This window comes from Chenopodium quinoa, unplaced genomic scaffold, assembly GCF_001683475.1.
Source record: "Chenopodium quinoa cultivar QQ74 unplaced genomic scaffold, ASM168347v1, whole genome shotgun sequence".
Classification (NCBI taxonomy): domain Eukaryota; kingdom Viridiplantae; phylum Streptophyta; class Magnoliopsida; order Caryophyllales; family Amaranthaceae; genus Chenopodium; species Chenopodium quinoa.
In genome coordinates, this window is record NW_018744111.1 from 92,587 (window position 1) to 111,999 (window position 19,413).

Here is a 19,413-nt window from a genome sequence, read left to right on the forward strand (position 1 = left end):
CTGCGGCTCCCTGAGCTAGGGCAGAGGAAGGAAATTCGGCTTATACAGCCGGATGGTTCTAAGAGAACATATTCCGATGCTCGGATGATAATCCAGCAAAAGAAGAATATGCAACTGTTAGAGTCGGCCTCCACATCGAACTTCAATGACAGTTTTCAGAATGCCTCACTGAGGTATTCTCAGCCAAACCAAGAAGACCAGACAGGCGGCCTGTCCGCCCATATTAGTCCTCAGATGTTCCAGGAGGCCCCGTATGTGCCTCAACATCCATACATGTCGTATGGACCACATAACATGCAGCCTACCCTCTTCGGGGGGCAGGCGGCACCCAACATCTAGCCTTTGGATTGGAAGCTCCGATTGCTCAAACTTGGGGAACAGCCTTCAGCTTTCTCTAAGGAAATAACTGAGGCCGCACAGCCGGCCAAGGTGAAGAATGTGTTGGTGGGCACTTATGATGGTACCTCCAACCCAGAAGACCACCTGATGGCATACACCAACCTTATGTATCTACAAGGGTTAGATGATGCTACTTGGTGTAGATGTTTCCCGGCCACATTGAAGGGCGTCGCCCAGCAATGGTTCGGCAACCTACCAGCCGGATGCATCAAACTTCAAGACGCTGACATACCTGTTCGCGTCAAACTTCTCAATGAATATCCCTGCAAAGAAGACAAGTCGGCCTTTAAGTTTACAACAGGGAGAGAAGGAGGGGTTGCGCTCATATATCAAGCTCTTCAATCTGATGAAGATTCAAATTCAAGGGCTGTCTGATGAGGTAGCTTACACAGACTTTTTCAAAGGTCTGAAGGACAGGTCGGCCTTTAAGTTTGACCTCGTTAGAAAGAGGGTGGCTACCCTCCAAGAGGCACTGATGAGGTGAATGCCTATATGCAGGCGACCGAGCTCTACAACATCAAAAAGCAGTCGGACTCAAAGAGGTCCGACAAAAAAGAGAGTCGGCCATCAAGGCCGGCTAAGAAAGAAGAAAAGAAAAGAAAACAAGTCTGGGTGGCTGAATCCTCTGAACAGCCGTCCCAGAAGAAAAAGAGAGAAGCGAAGACGTAATCCCTAAAGTACGAATTCAATAAAGATTGCTACTCAATCCTCATGGAAATTAAGGACCGAGTCTCTATCGACAAGCCGACTCCTATGAAGGGTTTGATGAGTGGCATTTATAACACCATTTCACCCTCTTTCATTAGAGAATTCCCCCAATTTGTCACTTGTTTACGCCTATTCTTACTGCTTTTACTTCTATTTTAGTTACTTTAGGTCCCTCTCGTGTTTTCCCTTCCCTTTTATCTTTTCTTCCACTTTTTACCTTCTATTTGTGTGTTTTGATAGCTCCTAGCACTCGTGGGCGAATTTTGGATTGCTAGATAGAGTGGGGATGCTAAGGAAGCTTGCCAAAGGAAGAGGAGATGCCACAAGGGAGAGGGCGCGCTGCTACATAGGGTCGTGGGCGCGGGCTTCATAGCCGCGGGCACGGACAGGGAGGTCCTGAGCCATTGGATAGTTTCTAGAGATGGCTGGGAGATGGTGAGCCGCGGGCGCGGCGTGCTGGGTTTGGCGTACTTCCTACCCAACACGGAGAGGGCGCAGCAACCAGCTTGGAGAGCCCTCTCCTTTGTCCATTTTCCTTAATTTTAGGGGAGACTATAAATAGTCTTGGGCTTGAATCTTCAATCATCCACTATCCCATTGGCATCAAAACACTTTACAGAGAGAGAAAATGCATGTCTTTTAGAGAGAGAAAACACTTAGTCTTCAAGATTTAATCTTTGTAATCAAATATTCAAGCTTTCTTCTAGATTATTGCAACTACTTTGATGATTGGGTAATCCTTCAACATTTATAATAGTAATCTTTTCTCTTATTTCTCTAGTACTTAGTTTTATTGCTCTTATTTATGTTTTCTTCATAAATTTCTATGCTTTATTTGTTTCATTGATTTCTCTTTGACTTAGAATCATGCTAGGTTGTATTAGGATTGAATACATGTTAGGGTTAGTTGTCATGGCTATTCCCCTTTCTCTAGATTAGATTTTTAGCTAGGGAAGGGGGTGAAAATCATGTTTATTTGAGTTCCTATTGATTATTGATTGGATTTTACCTTGAGTTAATGATGTGTGCTTAAATATTCTTGGAGTTATTGTGTGCACCTATAACCCCAATGTTTTAGTCCTAGATTAGATGCATGAGAATGATCTAGTTTAGGGTTGATTGACTTCATCGACTTGCTTTGAGTAGTTGCGTGAGAATGAATTGCTTTGAGTAGAGTTTGAATTCCTTGGTATATTTCTTTATTGATTTTCATTAGTGTCTTGTGGTCATGATTGGTGTTTCGGGGTTTTCTGATGTCCTGCGGGAGAGTTACAATTCCGAGACTGGAACCGGACGCCTGTACCTGCAAAATAACGGAGACTCCTGAGAGCTCCGCCTCCAACGGTCAAGTTAGTACCTGATTAAGGAGTAATCAATACAGAAATTAAAGTAATGAGATCTCTCTAGGTGAGAGTGCTTAGTGTTGGTAATCTGCGTTGTTAGCGAGATTAGCCGGTTGTTAATAACTCTGTTCTTCTCTGCTTGATCTCTTGATTAATGAGGATTAATTAAGTATTTATAGTCTTGAGATGCGTGCCACTCTCTAGGTTTAGGGTAAACCTAGGACTGACCGGGCCTCTAGACAGGATTGGGCCTTGTTGGCCGGTTTTCCCATTTGGCATGGGTGGACACGTGGCGTGCCTCGATTGGTCCGTAGAGGACGTATCTGTGATTGACACGTGGCAGGCTCCTATTGGCCTTCGTGAAGGACACGTGGCGGAACCTGGTTGGTCCACTTGTCAGACGGTGATTGGTGGATAAAAATCCCCTAATCATTTGCCCCTCACAGGTGGCACGTGACTGGTCACGTGTCGCCTGTGACAGGTGTCGCACGGTGACAGGCGACGGCCTGCTACAGGTGTCACCTTGCAAACGGCCGAGAGATTTTCCCGCCCAAATTTTGAATTTGGAAGCGACCCTTCGCCTTCTCACTTTGCCTATATAAGGAAGTGCTGACTTCGGTCATTTTCACATTTGAGAACTTTGCGAGAACATTCGGACCCCTGAACTTGCTCTGACATTTCGGACCTTTTCTGCCTACCGCCTGTTCTGACAAGCCGACTGCACCGGACTTCCAGAACTTCATCAACCGTCACTCGTTCAGGTAACTCAGTTCTCTTACTCTTAATTTTCTTTTTATTTTTTGAAATGGCACCACGGAAGCACACGACACGACCTAAGTTAGTGATCAGCCGGTCACCGGGGACGGCTGAATCTAGGACTAGGAGTGCCGCCTGCCCTTTTCTGGACCCATCTTTGCCCTTTATACAAAGTCCGACTGTATCTGTGCCTATGCAGAACGTGATGGCCAGAACAAAACAGACTGCTATGATATCAAACTCAGACGGCTCCTCCCAAAGGGTGCTCCTTAGTGAAACATCTGACCAGGCGCCAGATGTAGAATTGAAACGAGGCGGCTGCCAAGCCGACAGTTCTGAGAGAGGGGCCAAGGGGGTCCCTTCCCATCTTACCGTTGACATGTCTAATTTTCCTTCTGCTCCTTCTAAGGGAGAGGAGGCGGGCCCCTCTGGGAGAGGGGAGGAGTCGTCCTCTTCGGACTCGTCAGAGGACGAGTCCGAGTCCAGCTCTTCTGGCCACAGTTCTCCAGGCTCAGAAGAAAGACATAGCCGCCTACAAGAGGCGAGACTTTCTCATGCAGTTGAGAAGGGGGACAATTGGGCGGAGCCGTCCGCCTCTTACAGAGAGGAAAACGCCCCCTACTACTGCATGGTACCCCGGGGCCGGATCGCAACCATGCAAGACAAAGTGGCGAGCTTTATTGCTAACCACAGAATGGGCCCGGAATTTTTACTGTTCGTGCCGGATCCAGAAGACACTGTCGTCTGGCCGGCTGGTACCAGCTATGATGACGGCTGCTTTGGCTGCTATGTGGCGGCCATCAAAGCTGGACTGCGCTTCCCATTACATCCGGTTGTTCAGCGGATTTTAGATGGGTATGATCTGGGGTTATGGCAGTTAGCCCCCAACTCTTGGGTAAACGTACTCGGCTATGTGGCCGGGTGCGAAATGTACGGGGTGGAGCCAAGCTTTGAGGCTTTCGCCCACATGAACTATCTCAGCCGGACCCCTAAGTCGGGAGGTACCGGCTGGTATCAATTAACAAGTCACAGGGGTTACCTCATGACGAGAGGTAAGGCGAACAAATGGAAGGATTGGCGGAACACCTTCCTTATCATTGAGAGTTCAGACACGGAACTGAACAAACGTTTTAACAAGTGGAATAGGGATCCGCCTCTCCTCGCAGGCGGCCGCAGCATGCCGCCTGTTCCCCCAAAGGCTAAAAAAGAGATCCTAGACAAAGGACTCTTCAAGGTAGAGACTAGGGTGAACTCTACTTCAGGGGTACGAGAGCAAGTACCCCTAAACTGCGTCCCGAGCTTCAAGTGGCTCTATGACGAGTACTTCTTGGCCGCCTGTGGCCTCGGCAGTCGGTGCTCTAGAGGTAGCCGGCCTGGCAACTACTCTGTTTTTTCACGCCTTGTTTACTTGGGATCTTTACTAACTTTGCTGTTTATTTTTTGCAGCTGACGCCATGAGTAAAATAACAGCATCCAAGACTGCGGCGGCCATGTTGCGGGCCTCTCTCATGCAACAGTCTTGTGCCGACTCCCCCAACAAGGGGGCACCCTTGGTAAACTTCGAAAACTCTTCCTCTTTTAGTTGTCTTATGCATATACTAACTCTTTTTGGTTTCAGTCTGGCACTCCAAGGGCTTCTGCCTCGCAATAGCCGGACCCCAAGGCCCGGAGGACGACTGTTGCAAGCTCTCCTGGATCTTCCAGGAAAACTGTGGCGGCTGAAAAGCAACCGGCCACTTCTTCAAAAACCCAGGCGGGGCCGCCTAGATGTATGAATACTCACTTGTAAAAACTCACACTTGCTTCCTGCTTGACTAGGTCTAACTTGTTTTTTCCTTTCACTTAATGCAGCCGGCCCCCAAGGGCTTGACTTGGTTGAGGTGGCCAAGTCAATGGTTAAAGTAGTTCCTCCATCTGACAGGGAGGCGGTCAGGGGTGCCGGCACCCTTGACCTTGATGGGATTTCAGGGGTCCTTGCTGAGGTACACTTTTGAGCTTTTGAGTTCCAGGACGCCTGTTAACTTTTCTGTCTGACGCCTGTTTTTCTTTGTACTTAGGCCCTGCTCCGAGTCAACAGCCTTCGCAAGCCGATTGATCGGAAAAACAAAGAGGTAAAGGCCGCAAAGGCTATGGCCGCCTCCAGCTGTGATAAGGCAATGTTTCAAATTGCCCAAAATGAAGTACTGACCATTGATCTTCTTTATTATCAGGCGCAGGCTACCGCCGCTGTTCGGGCTCAGTTAGAGGCGGCCCAAAAGAAGGTTGACGAGCTGGAGGGGACCGTCACCAACCTTAAGGCCGAGCTGAAACCTCTTCGCCAAAAAATGCACTCTTACGAAGCCATGGAGAAATCTTTGGCCAACGTAAAGGAACGCCTGGTGAACCAAGAGAAGAGTCTTACCCAAGAGCTCTCGGATAAGGCCGAGCAAGAGAAACAAGAGCTCGTCCGGGAGATGGTGGAAGACTCCGCTCAAATCCAGCGCATGACCTGAGAACGACTGTTCCCCAGTGCCGACTTTGCCTCATGGGAAAGAACGTACCGCCAGTGTTCGGAAATATATAATCAACAGATCCTGGCGGCTGCTGAAGAAGAGGCGTTGGACGGTGCGTTGGAGGAGGAAGAGCCGGTCGTGGCGCTTGTGCCACTTGGGGGTAAGGCATCAAAAGAGGGTGCAGCTAAGGCCGAGTCCAGCAAGAAGAGTGCTGACCAGGCGGCAGCTGCTGATACTGAACTGCCCCCTTCTTAAGCTTTAAGTATTATTTCTTTTTTTTTTTTTTTTTTTTTCACGGCCTGCGTGCCGTTTGCTTTGTAATTACCCGGCCAGGGGGCCGGGGTTTTGAATATTCTGCTGGTCTTTAATGGCCGGCTCATTTATCAAATTTTTGTTTTGGTTCAAATTTGTCTAAGTATTTTTAATTTGTTCACTAGACCGACTGTTTTGTATGGCCGAACGTTAAGACAGGTACAAATAGTAAGTATGCCGCTTATGCCCCTGGACGACTGGTTGTCTGTTTCCAGGATAGATGATCAGTCGGCCATTTATTCAATCGGTATTCGAACTATTTATTCAATTTGTCTGACCAAGTAAATAGTATATCCTAGTTGCCAAGGATTTAAGTAGGATAACAAGCGGCTGGTGCCGGTTGTCCAAGAATTTAAGTAGGATAACTAAGTATTGGTTGAGAGCCCTTGTTTATAAAAAACAGGTGGACGACTCATACCTTTTAGGCTCCATACTAAGTTTGAGTGACTATTAAGTTAACATAGGAGTTACTTAGTCTTCGTCACAATCTAGATTGAGTAGTAGAGGTACCAGGCGGCGTAGGCCGGCTAGACCCCTTGATTCGCCAATGTTGGTTGGCTATTAACTCAATAGGTTACTTAGTAGGAATAGGGGTTCGAGGGCCCTTGTTTGTTTAAAACAGGCGGACGACTCAAACTTTAGATTCCATACCAAATTTGAAGGAGTGACTATGAGTTAACGTTGGAGTTACTCAGTCGTCGTCACTTTTGAGGTACCAGGCGGCGTAGGCCGGCTAGACCCCTTGATTCGCCAATGTTTGTTGGCTATCATCTCAATAGGTACCCCCTGCATCTATCCCAAGTAATACAGGCGGTCATCTGACTCAGATGTCAACTGCTACCACTGATTTGGTTAGTGGTAGAGTTATCCTTGTCTCAAAAACGGCTACGTGGTTGCCCTTGGGGACAGTCGTATAGGTGCCGTGTAATTAGTTTATAGAACAATGTTCCACCCAAAAGGGAGCTGCTCTCTGCGACGAATTTCATCCGGAGGGATGCCGTCGGACGCCTGCTATGATGTTGGGACAGGTCGAATTAGTTTTGTAGATTTGATCAGTTGGCTTGGCGCCTGGTCTGATCATTCGGCCGGTGGCCTTTGTAAGTTCTTGGTGAACGTAGGTGCTAAGTGAGAGAAGGGTAGCCGCTTGTTAGGCACAGGGTCGGCCAGGCCCTAATCCTTTTATCCCTATTGTGAGTACAATACTCAATGGAGAGTAGCCGACTGTAAAGGAACAAACGGCGTGCCCCTCAGAAGATAGAGTGAAAAACTCAATGGAGAGTAGCCGACTGTAAGGAACAGACGGCATGCCCCTCGTAATACAATTAAATAGTAAGTGCAAACTTTATTAAGTAGCTCTTTACTTTACATCTCTCAGAAGAAATATTTTTTAAGGTTATCTACATTCCAAGTTCGAGGCAACGATTGTCCGTCTGGTGTTTCCAGACGGTAGGTACCGTCCCTGACTTCCTCATAGATTCGGTAGGGTCCTTCCCAGTTGGGAGTTAGTTTGCCAGACTCATTAGCCCTACCTACTGCTTCCATTTTTCTAAGTACAAAGTCCCCCACTTTGAGTGGACGCCTGTGTACTTTTTTGTTGTATGATCTAGTCATTCTCAGGCGATAGATCTCATGGCGCAAAACAGCATTGCCCCTCTTTTCAGGAAGTGAGTCTAATGCCAAGCGCATGGCTTCCCAGTTTGCCTCTTCGTCATATAGCATTACTCGAAGAGTCGGCTCGTAGTGTTCTATTGGAAGAACAGCTTCCGCACCATAAGTTAGGAGGAATGGAGTTTCTCCAGTCGCCCCTTTTTCAGTCGTCCTAATGGCCCAGAGAACATGTGGTAGTTCATCCGCCCATAGGCCGCCTGCTCGTTCAATCTTTTTCTTGAGACCGTCTGAGATGATTTTATTAAAGGCTTCTACCTGGCCGTTTGCTTGTGGACGACCGACAGATGCAAAGTAGTGTACAATTCCTTGGTCTCCCAACCAGCTTTTGAGAACAGGCGTCTCAAATTGGGGACCATTATCAAAAACCATAGACATGGGAACCCCGAACCGAGTGATGACGTTTTTCCAAATGAATGAAATTACATCTTTCGTCTTGATCCCCTTTACAGCCTCCGCCTCTACCCATTTAGTGAAGTAGTCAACGGCAACAAGTATATACCTTCTGCCGCCTGTAGCAGGCGTATATGGACCCAGAATGTCCATGCCCCACTTAGCAAACGGTAGTGGGCTGTGAATGGTAGTGAGGTCAGTAGCCGGACGGTGAATTAATTTGCCAAACCTTTGGCACTTGTCACATTTTTTCACCATCTCCATTGCATCTGCTTCCAAAGTAGGCCAAAAGTAGCCCTGCCGCCTTGCCCTTTGAGCAAGCATCCTACCACCTATATGGGAAGCACAGAAACTAGAGTGAAGATCATCTAGTATCTCTCGTCCCTTTTCAGGAGTAACACACTTTAAGAAGGGTTGAAGGTACCCCCTCTTGTGAAGTTCTCCCTGTATCATTTCAAAACAGGAGGCTCGTTTTTTCAGTGCTGCCGCCTGTTGAGGATCATTCGGCAGTGTACCGTTTGTCAGATATGCCCTGATTGAATCCATCCAGGTTGAGCTTCTGTCTAGGATTCCAATAGGGTTTTCCTCGATGCTTCTCTTCTCCATTACTTCCCAAAAAACAGTTCGAGGAGTATCGGAGGAGGCGGATGATGCTAATTTCGAAAGTGCATCTGCCTGGTTGTTTTCTGATCTCGGCATTTGGATCAGATGGAAATCCTCAAGGGAGCCGACTGCTTGTCGGACCGCCTGTAAATACTTGATCATGGCCGGATGAGTTGCTTCGTATTCGCCATTGTACTGACTCACTATCAATTGTGAATCAGAACAGGCGTCTATTTTTCTTGCCCCTGCCGCCTTGCACATGCGGATCCCGGCTAGTAAAGCTTCATATTCTGCCTCATTGTTTGAAGCCTGAAAACTGAAGCGTAGAGCATACTCGAACCTGTCGCCCTCTGGAGATTGACATACGACGCCTGCTCCACAACCGTTTGAAGTAGAGCTTCCGTCCACATATACCTTCCAGACTTGGTCTGGAACTTGAGAGTCAGGAGGACGAGTCATCTCTACAATAAAGTCAGCAAAGGCTTGCCCCTTCACTGCTTTTCTAGGCTCGAAAGTAATTTCGAGACTCTGCATTTCTATGGCCCATTTGATCATTCGTCCGGACGACTCCATGGTGGTAAGGGGCCGCTTGATTGGTTGGTCGGTATACACGACGACTGCATGTGCCAGAAAGTAGGGCTTCAATTTTTTAACAGCCATGAAGAGTGCAAGACCAAATTTCTCCACTAGGGGATACCTCAACTCGGCATTTTTCAGTACGTGACTGACAAAGTAGACCGGGAGCTGACAGCCGTCCCTTTCAGCAAGGAGCACAGCGCTTAACGCATGATCAGAGACAGCCAGGTACATGTAGAGATTTTCTTTGGGCAAAGGGCTGACCAGCCTCGGCAAGGAATGCAAGTGAACCTTTAATTTCTGGAAGGCGGCCTCAGCATCCGGCCCCCATTCAAACCTTGCCTTTTTCTTAATTGCCTGGAAAAAGTATAGGCATTTGTCGCCTGATCGACTTAGGAATCTCCCCAAGGCCGCCAGACAACCTGTTAACTTTTGAACCTCTCGGACGGTACGAGGCGACTGCATGTCAATGACCGCCTGTACCTTCTCAGGGTTCGCCTCTATTCCTCTCTGGTTGATAAGAAATCCGAGAAATTTCCCAGACTCAACTCCAAATACACATTTCTTGGGATTGAGCATGACATGGTGCCGCCTGAGTGTGGCGAAAGTTTCTCGGAGGTCCGTCAGATGATCTTTCTGAAGTTTAGTCTTGACAATCATATCATCAATATATGCCTCGACGTTTCTCCCAATTTGATCAAAGAACACTGTGTTTATCATTCGTTGGAAGGTAGCCGGGGCATTCTTAAGACCAAACGGCATGACCGTGTAACAGTACAATCCCTGATCAGTGACGAAGGCCGTCTTCTCCTGATCTTTCTTCCATAAAGGAATTTGATGGAAACCAGAATAAGCGTCCATAAAACTCATCAAGGCATGGCCGGCTGTTGAGTCGACCAGATTATCAATTTTAGGCAGAGGGTAACTGTCTTTGGGGCACGCCTTGTTCAAGTCTGTGTAGTCTACACACATTCGCCAGGTGCCATTCGGCTTTTTAACAAGCACCACATTTGCAACCCAATCTGGGAAGTAACATTGCCGAATGAACCCTGCATCAAGTAATTTTTTGACTTCGGCGGCTGCTGCCTGACCTCTTTCCTCACCATGGTTCCGCTTCTTTTGCCGTACCGGCTTCTTTTTCGGATCCACAGCGAGTTTATGTACTGCCAGATCAGGACTAATGCCTGGCATTTCATGGACTTCAAATGCAAAGATGTCCTTGTATTCTTTCAACAGGTTGTGAAAGTCATCACCAAGGTTTCTCAGAGCAGTCGTCCCAACTTTGACTGTTCGATCAGGACGGAAGTCGTCTAATATCAGGTCCGCATGCTCACCAGCCGGCTGAGGGCGGGACTCATCCGACCGCTCCTCTGCCAATGATTGCTATTTTCTTGCTTTTCTTGCGGACTCTGTTTGGGACGCCTTTCTTTTTTTGTCGCCTGTTTCTTGAACAGGCACACTCTCCTTGACATTGTCAAGGTCTGTTTTTTCTCCACTTGACCCAGTGGCCATAACAGTGGGCTTGACATCCGAGAGATAGCACTCTCGGGCCATCCTCTGATCTCCCCTTAGGGAGCCGACTGTTCCATTATCCCTTTCAAACTTAAGCAGCATAAGTGACGGGATTATAACAGCCTTAGAAATATTCAGGGTTGGTCGACCCAGAATCATGTTGTAGGCCGAGAGTTCCTCTACCACTAGGAACCGGACTACCATGTGTCGTCCTTCCCCTTTTTCGCCCAGGCGAATGGGTAGATCTACTCGTCCCAGTGGGTGGACGACTCCTCCTCCAAACCCTATTAAAGGATGGGAGGCCGGATGTATGCAGTCCGTCTAATATTTCAGTTTTGACAGACATTTGCTGCTGATGAGATCTGAGGAGCTCCCGGTATCTATGAGGATTCGGCCAACTCTCTGGTTGGCCACTTTACATTCAATAACGAGAGGGTCGTCATGCGGCCCCCTTATTCCTCCTAGATCCTCTTCAGTGATGACAATCTCAGGAAATGTATATTTGGACGGCCGTTCTTGGTGAACGGAATTTACATCTAACCGCCTTATATTATCTTTGTTGCCCCTAATAGTGGGGCCGCCTCCTGAGAAGCCGCCTGCAATGGTGTAGACGACTGCATCATCTGTATCGGAACTGTCGGCCTGTTGATTCTTTTTGGCCGACTGCTTTTTTGAGGAAGTATTCCCCGTCGATTTCTTGACATAAGTGTCAAGATCACCTTGATCAGCCAAGCGGTCTAGGTACCGCATGAGACTGATGCAGTCATTGGTGTGATGACCAACGTCATCATGATAAGCACAGATTTTGTCTTGGTTCCGGTTGCTCGCAGAACCCTTCATGGGGAGCGGCTTCTCAATTGAGAGCCGTCCCTTTATTTCTTTTAGGATAAACTGGTTATCCTTGTTAAACACATACTTTGGGGAGTATGGTTTGAATTCTTTTTTCTTTTTCTGGGCCGGCTGTTTAGAGGAATCAACCGCCCAGACCTCTTTTCTTTTCTCATCTTTGTTAGACGACTGTTTCTGTCGTCCTTCTCTTTTGTCGAACCTCTTCCCGTCCGACTGTTTTATCGTACACAGATCAGTCGCCTGTATATAGGCTTCTGCTTCAATCAAGGCCTCTTGAAGAGTCGCCACCCTTTTTCGAACTAAATCAAATTTGAAGGTAGACCCGTCTTTGAGACCTCTAAAAAAATCAGTATAAGCTACCTCATCCGGTAACCCTTGAATCTGTATTCTCATCAGGTTGAACCGCCTGATGTAGGAACGAAGCCCCTCCTTCTCGCCCTGCTGAATTGTTCCCAAATCAAGGGTCGTTTTCTTCGCAGGGATGTTCATTGCGAAGTTGGAGGCAAATAAGTAAGCAAGCGTCCTGAAGCTGTTTACACAACCAGTCGGCAGGTTGCCGAACCATTGCTGTGCAATTCCCTTGAGAGTCGCTGGGAAACACTTGCACCAAGTGGGATCATCCAACCCTTGAAGGTACATCAGGTTGGTGAATGCCATCAGATGGTCTTCTGGGTTAGTAGTGCCGTCATAGGCGCCTACTAGAACATTTTTTACTTTGGCCGGCTGAGCGGCTTCAGTAATTTCCTTGGAGAAGGCCGACGGCTGTTCACCAAGTCTAAGCAGCCGTAACTGCCAGTCCATAGGTTGGACGTTTTTTGCTGCAGGTCCACCAAATGGAGGTGGCTGCATAAAATACTGTTGTTGCGGCACAAATGGTAAGTTCGGTACCGCCTGGGCACTATGAAAGCCGGACTGACGGGAGGTGCCGCCTGACTGACTCTCATGGTACGACTGAGTATGCCTCATCGAGGCATTTTGCAAACTGTCCTGAAAATTTGAAGTAGAAGCCGACTCTGATAATCGGTCACTCTTCTTCTGCTCTAGCAGGTGCCGAGCATCTGTGAACGTTTGCTTTGACCCGTCCGCCTGAATATGACGAACCGGTTTCCTATTTCCCGTAGGATAACGGAGTTTTGTGAAATCAAGAGCAGGTGGCTCCCGCTTCTTGGATTTAGGATGGGGAGTCGCCTCTCGCCCTTGAACTGGCTTCCTTTTCAGTGAAGTGGAAGGTTTCTTGGCCGACTGCTCTTTGACTGAAGCAGGCGGTTTTTTGTTGATCAACTCTTGGATCTCTCCCTTGAAGTCCCTCATGAAGGTCATGAGTTCGTTCCTTGTGATGGGAGCAGACCCATCAGTCGGCTGTTGCCGAGCAAGCGGTGCGCCTGCTGGCTTGCTTCCTGTTTGAAGATGCTCCCGTTCCCTCATTTCGGTATGACGGGTACGTCGGGCCCTTAGGGTCCCGTCTGGAGCTGTATGAGTTTCAACTTCAAATTCACTTTCGGTATCATGGTCCGACTGAACTTGAGGGTCGTCTAGGGGACGCCTCTCTTCTGGAGTCGGTACAGACTTGGATGCCATCTCTGAAGTACTCTCCCCACAGACGGCGCCAAATGTTTCGGGGTTTTCTGATGTCCTGCGGGAGAGTTACAATTCCGAGACTGGAACCGGACGCCTGTACCTGCAAAATAACGGAGACTCCTGAGAGCTCCGCCTCCAACGGTCAAGTTAGTACCTGATTAAGGAGTAATCAATACAGAAATTAAAGTAATGAGATCTCTCTAGGTGAGAGTGCTTAGTGTTGGTAATCTGCGTTGTTAGCGAGATTAGCCGGTTGTTAATAACTCTGTTCTTCTCTGCTTGATCTCTTGATTAATGAGGATTAATTAAGTATTTATAGTCTTGAGATGCGTGCCACTCTCTAGGTTTAGGGTAAACCTAGGACTGACCGGGCCTCTAGACAGGATTGGGCCTTGTTGGCCGGTTTTCCCATTTGGCATGGGTGGACACGTGGCGTGCCTCGATTGGTCCGTAGAGGACGTATCTGTGATTGACACGTGGCAGGCTCCTATTGGCCTTCGTGAAGGACACGTGGCGGAACCTGGTTGGTCCACTTGTCAGACGGTGATTGGTGGATAAAAATCCCCTAATCAATTGGAACCCCCTCTCCCTAGTGCTTTTTGCCATTATTATCTCTATAATCTTGCTCTTCATCTTCATTTTAGAGTGTCTAGTTTAATCTTCTAATGTTGGTTTAATTTAGTCCCTTTTGGTAGATAGGTTGATCATAGAACTCTTCAAAAACAAACCATAATACCCTTTTTTTGTCACTTGTAATGTATCCTAGATTTCGCATTGATTGTGCAATACCCCCGTTTCCTTGGGATTCAACCCTAACTTCCCGCTATCTAAATTAAAATTGATAGAGCTAGGTTAGGAGATAAAAATTGTAAATTTGATCTAGGTAGTAGTAACGACCTATTATCCGCCGATCAAATTTTTGGCGCCGTTGCTGGTGAGACGGCTTGTTTTGCACTTTTATTGTGTTATTATTGGATTTGTTGCCTTTTTATTTTGTTCCTTTACTCTCTTTCTAGTCATTGCTAATTGTTTGCTTAGCTTTGGTGGATGCAAAGGAGATCTCAAGGACCTCCTACTCACTACATTGACTACGAAATCGACCGCACTTTGAGACAAGTCCGAAGACTTTATCAAGAAGAGGGGCGAGGTTTTGGTGCTATTTTTGATAGTGAGAGTGATTCTTGGTCTTCAAGTTCTCAAAGCGAGGAAATGGCGAGGCAAGAGAATGATAGTTTGTTTCATGAGTTTTGAAATCCCGAGGATTATGAACTCACGGGAGGGATATTGCTACCCGTCACGGAAACCCTCATGGCTATATATCTTGGTGGCGGTGGACGATGTGACAAAATGGATTGAAGGTATACCCTCCCCCACTAACGACCACAAGGCTGTGCTCAAGCTTCTTAAAAAGGTCATATTCCCGCGATTTGGGGTTCCTAGGGTGCTAATTAGTGATGGAGGTTCTCATTTTGCCAAGAAACAATTCGAAGCTCTTCTCAAGAGATATGGGGTTCATCACAAGGTTGGTCTCCCTTACCACCCTCAAACTCAAGGGCAAGTGGAGGTGTCCAATAGAGAGATCAAAAACCTTCTTGAGAGGATGGTGAATAAGTCTAGAAAATATTGGTCTCTCAAGATTGATGACACGCTTTGGGCCTTAAGGACGGCATACAAGACCCCCATTGGCACATCCCCCTACCGGTTGGTCTATGGGAAGATAAGGCTTGGTGGTCGATCAAGGAGCTTAACATGGATATGTCCTTGGCGGGTGAGAAGAGATTTCTTAAGCTCAATGAACTTGAGGAGCTCCGATATGACGCCTACAAGAATTCGAGGCTCTACAAGGAGAGGACTAAGAGATGACACGACCGACATATAAGGAACAAGAGCTTCAAGGTTGGAGACAAGGTGTTGTTATTCAACTCTAGGCTTAGATTGTTTCCCGGAAAGCTATAGTCCAAGTGGTCGGGGCCTTTCACGATTTCGAGGACTACTCCTTACGGGTCCTTAAAGTTGGAGGCGGAAGGGAACAAGTTCATAGTCAACGACCATCGTTTAACGCTCTACCATTGCAATGATCAAGTTGGCATAATTGAGTGCATGAGGCTCGATCCATCGGATCCTAAGCCACCTTTTTGATGATGATGTATTATGGTCAAGCTAATGACCTCATAAAGAAGCGCTTCTCGGGAGGCAACCCGAGTTCTCAAACTCTTCTGGTTTTGTATTTCTCTTGTTTAGTCAATCTTGGGTGATACCCCTTTAGTTCTAATTGTGTATGCTACTCAAATCTTTGGGTTTTTGTCTATAAATTTGAGGTTGGAAGTTTTGAGGAGAAAGGATGAAAGCAAAATGGAGATGCCCTGGAGAGGGCGCTCCATGAAGGCCCGCGGGCGCGACCCTAAGACCTGCGGGCGCGGACAAGGTCATCTCAGGAATCAAGGACAAACAGGAGATGCCTTGGAGATGCCTGGGAGAGGGCGCGGGCTATCCACCCGCGGGCGCGACAGGCTACGTTTCAGAAAATTCCCATAAACAGGAGATGCCTACCCGCGGGCGCGGCCTTTACCTCCGTGGGCGCGGCTTTGCGGGCTTACGATCGTTAAGGTTCTTTCTTCAGCAAAATCCGAAAGTCCCCTACTTCCCAAATCAGAATTTCAAACCTTTCTCTCTCTAAACCTCTCTCCCCTTCAAACCCCAACTCAAACTACCTCAAATTCTCATCATTCATCAAAATTTCTCACTTCCCTTCAAATTTTACTCACCAAATTCTGAAATTTCACCTTTCAAAACCCCCAAATTTCGATGTTCCTCCTTGAACGGACTTTGTTTCCACCATTGAAGGGTTTTTGAAGGTGTGCTTGATTTCTTCTTCAAGGGCTAGTTGGAGTAGTCTTTGGTATTCATTGTTTGTATACATCTCTTTCTTACTCTAGCTTTACTTTGAATTTGAAGTAGTTTCTTTGGTTGAGAAAATTTGGTATCTTATGATTTTCATGTGGGAATTTTTTATGGTTGCATGCCTATTTTTTGTTAATTCATCCTATTAAGCATTGTTAATTGTTGAGTTGTTGTCTTTGTTAGTTTTGTTGAACTAGATTGCTTGGTTGTGGTTGTGCTTGGTGATTATTGGAAGTGTGCTCATTGTGGTGGTTACTTGAAATTGGAGACTTGTTGTGGTTTGATTGTTGTGGTGAATGGTTGAGGTAGTTGATTGCATCTTGGTGTTGAAAAAATGGTTTTTGGCTCAAAAAAGAGAAAGAGTGGGAAGGGACCTCAAGGTTCATCATCCACGAACCCCCAACAAAATGAAGAACCTACTCCACCACCCCTACCACCCATCAAATTCCACAATAAAAACCACAAACCCATATTTGACAACCTCTAAAGCAGAAAATTGAGACCCACAAAACACTACCACCAACCCTCCACCACAAAGCTCGGCATTGACGAGGATTGTTGGTTCTTATTCAACAACCTTAGGCTAGGCTCCTTTGTAACAAGTGCCTACCGAACCTACAAGGAGCCGACTCTTGAGTTTCTAGCCTCCTTTGAATGTCATGCCGCGGGGGATAAGGACCTCACCATCTCCTTCCAACTCCTTAACAAAAAAGAAACCTTCACCCTCCGCCAATTTAACCAATTGTTGGACCTAAACCCGGACGCCGATATGTTCTTCCCCGAGTATGAGGCTCTTCATGCTTATGAACCCCTTCATTGGTGGAAGGTCATCTCAAGTATGGATGCCTTCAATTCCAAGTACTCCTTGGCCAGTCAGATCATGCACCCCGCCATTAGACTCCTACATCGATTGCTCGGGTACATGGTTTTTAATAAGCAGGACTTGGGAAAGATTACAACTGAGGAAATCCGAATATTATGGCTAGCTATGCAGCCAGAGTTAGGGCATAGAATGAATTTTAGGTTTCTATTTACTACGTGCATTGAAGGTGTCCTCTCGGGTACAAGGAAAGGGGAGATCCACTTTGGTGGTATGATCACTCGGATGGCCGAGAAATTGGACCATATGGATAAGTTGGATTCTTGCACCCCCGTGGGGAAGAATGATGGGAGTGATATTTGGCTCGATCTCAATCAATTAAAGATGATGAAATTCATTGCGGATACGGAGGATCGAGGGAGGACTTGGAGTTTGCTAGTCTCCCACGAGCACCTTTGCTTCCTCCCCAAGCCGGAGTTCACTTCTTTCACGAGGGAGGGGGTTAATTACCCTTGGTGGGTAAAGAAGGATTCGAGTATCCTCCCTAGTGCAAGGATGGAGATGGGTGAAGGGTCCGAAGAAAGTTTTGGCCATGAGGAGGATGAGAGCCTGATGAGGGTCACCCCTTTAAGTCAACAACAACAACAACAACAACAACAACATTCTCAACAAAGGCATGGAAGAAGGCAACAACAACAACATCAACCTGACTACCAACAAGAAATGGAAGCGATGCGAGCTCAAATGGAGATCATGCAAATTGGCATACAAGGTATGTTCGCCTCCCACCAACACCTTTCTTTCCAAACTAATGCCCTATATGATGCTAGTGTACGTAGAGGAGATGTTACCCCCCCGGTTAACTACCCTTATGTGCCGACCCAACAAGGGCCCGTGCCATCTTGGGGGAGTGACAACCAACCTATGTACCCCTATTGGCAAGGTCCCTCGGACCCCAATGTGCCACGGCATGAGTTCCCCGATGAGTCCGGTCACTATGACTACCGGGTTTCGGGTGGGAGTGATTATAGGTGTGACCCTAACTACCCCTACGTTGATCCCTTTCACCCCTCACCTCTGGTCCAACCCGAGCCATATGACCAGTTATCCGCATCCCAACTTGACCTCTTCAAAGGTCATTATGGGTGGCCCCCCGGCTACACTGGAGGTTGGAACCCCTATGGCCCCCCTCGGGTTTCTTATGCGATAGTTGGAGTGCGGATGACGGTGGTGCCGGCCCTAGTGGCCACTAGTTTCCCCCTCGGTCTGTTTGTTCCCTCCTTTTGTTGTCCCTCCCTTTTATTCCATGTGCACGTGAAGCATCGGGGACGATGCTTTAATCTAGTGTTGGGGGTGTTTGAGTCAAAAGGGAGTGTTAAGGAATGCTTTGGGTAAGTGTGGGGGAAGGCACCTAAGACTCAGGGGAATGTCTAGGGGTTTGGGTTTGGGTGTTGTTGGTAAGCTTTTGGTAGCATTGTTGTTGTTAGTTGTTGATGATGTCTATCTTTATGATGATGATGATTTGATGATGATAATGATGTGTTGGGTAGTAGGTTATACCCAAATATTTGAGTTCATAGATTTTTCTCTCTCTTACTAACATTTTTCTCTCTCTAGTGTTTATTTTGTTTTGTTTTCTCTCACCTGTAACTTAGAAGAAATTTGGAAGAAACATATGGAGAAATGGTAAATTGCAAGGTTTCTCTATTATTTTCTTCAAGAGACATGGGTGAGATCTCTCCTTTACTTTCTCTTTTCTTTCTTGTGTTGTATTTAGTTTAGGATTTAGTTTAGGAAGGAGTTGAATGGTTTGAGGATGTTTGCATGCGGTTCTAAGGAACCTGGGATCGTTGGTATTGATACCGAATGATCACTTGTATGTCGATTGGGATTTATCTGAATTTATATGCCTCATGTTTGAACCTCTTTGATTTCTTCCTTCTTTTGTTTTGTTTTCATTTTCTTTCGTGTGACAAACATGACCATGGCATAATGATATAGTTGTTTTTTTTAGAATTTGCTTGACACATTTGGACTCTATCTCCGTGATGATGTGCCCTAGAATGCTTGTCTTTTCTTAACTTTGTGATGAGACGCACGTTTTGAGAATGCTTTTGATTGAATTAGACGAGCCTTAGCTAAGGTAGCAAGGGTAAGAACTTGTGAAGGCATTTAAACCCCTAGTTCATGGTATGTGGTAAGATGGAGTTGCTCCCCGTAGTGGATTTGAAACCCCCTAGTTGGTATTTGCTTACCTTTCTCGTCTCTTGTGAGGTTCAATTTTTTTTCAAGCCTTCATCAATTTGTTGAGCGGCATTTTAGGATCCTCGACTATGCATGTTTAAATCCTTGTGTTGATTACTAGCTCCCGAGATCGTGACCTAGCACTTTTAGGGGAGGAAAAGGGCACTATTTCTCATTTTTGTTTATATTCTCTTTTATTTAGTTACAAATTCGATTTTCCATTTTGCATCAACCTTCTTGCCAACCACTTTGAGCCTAATGT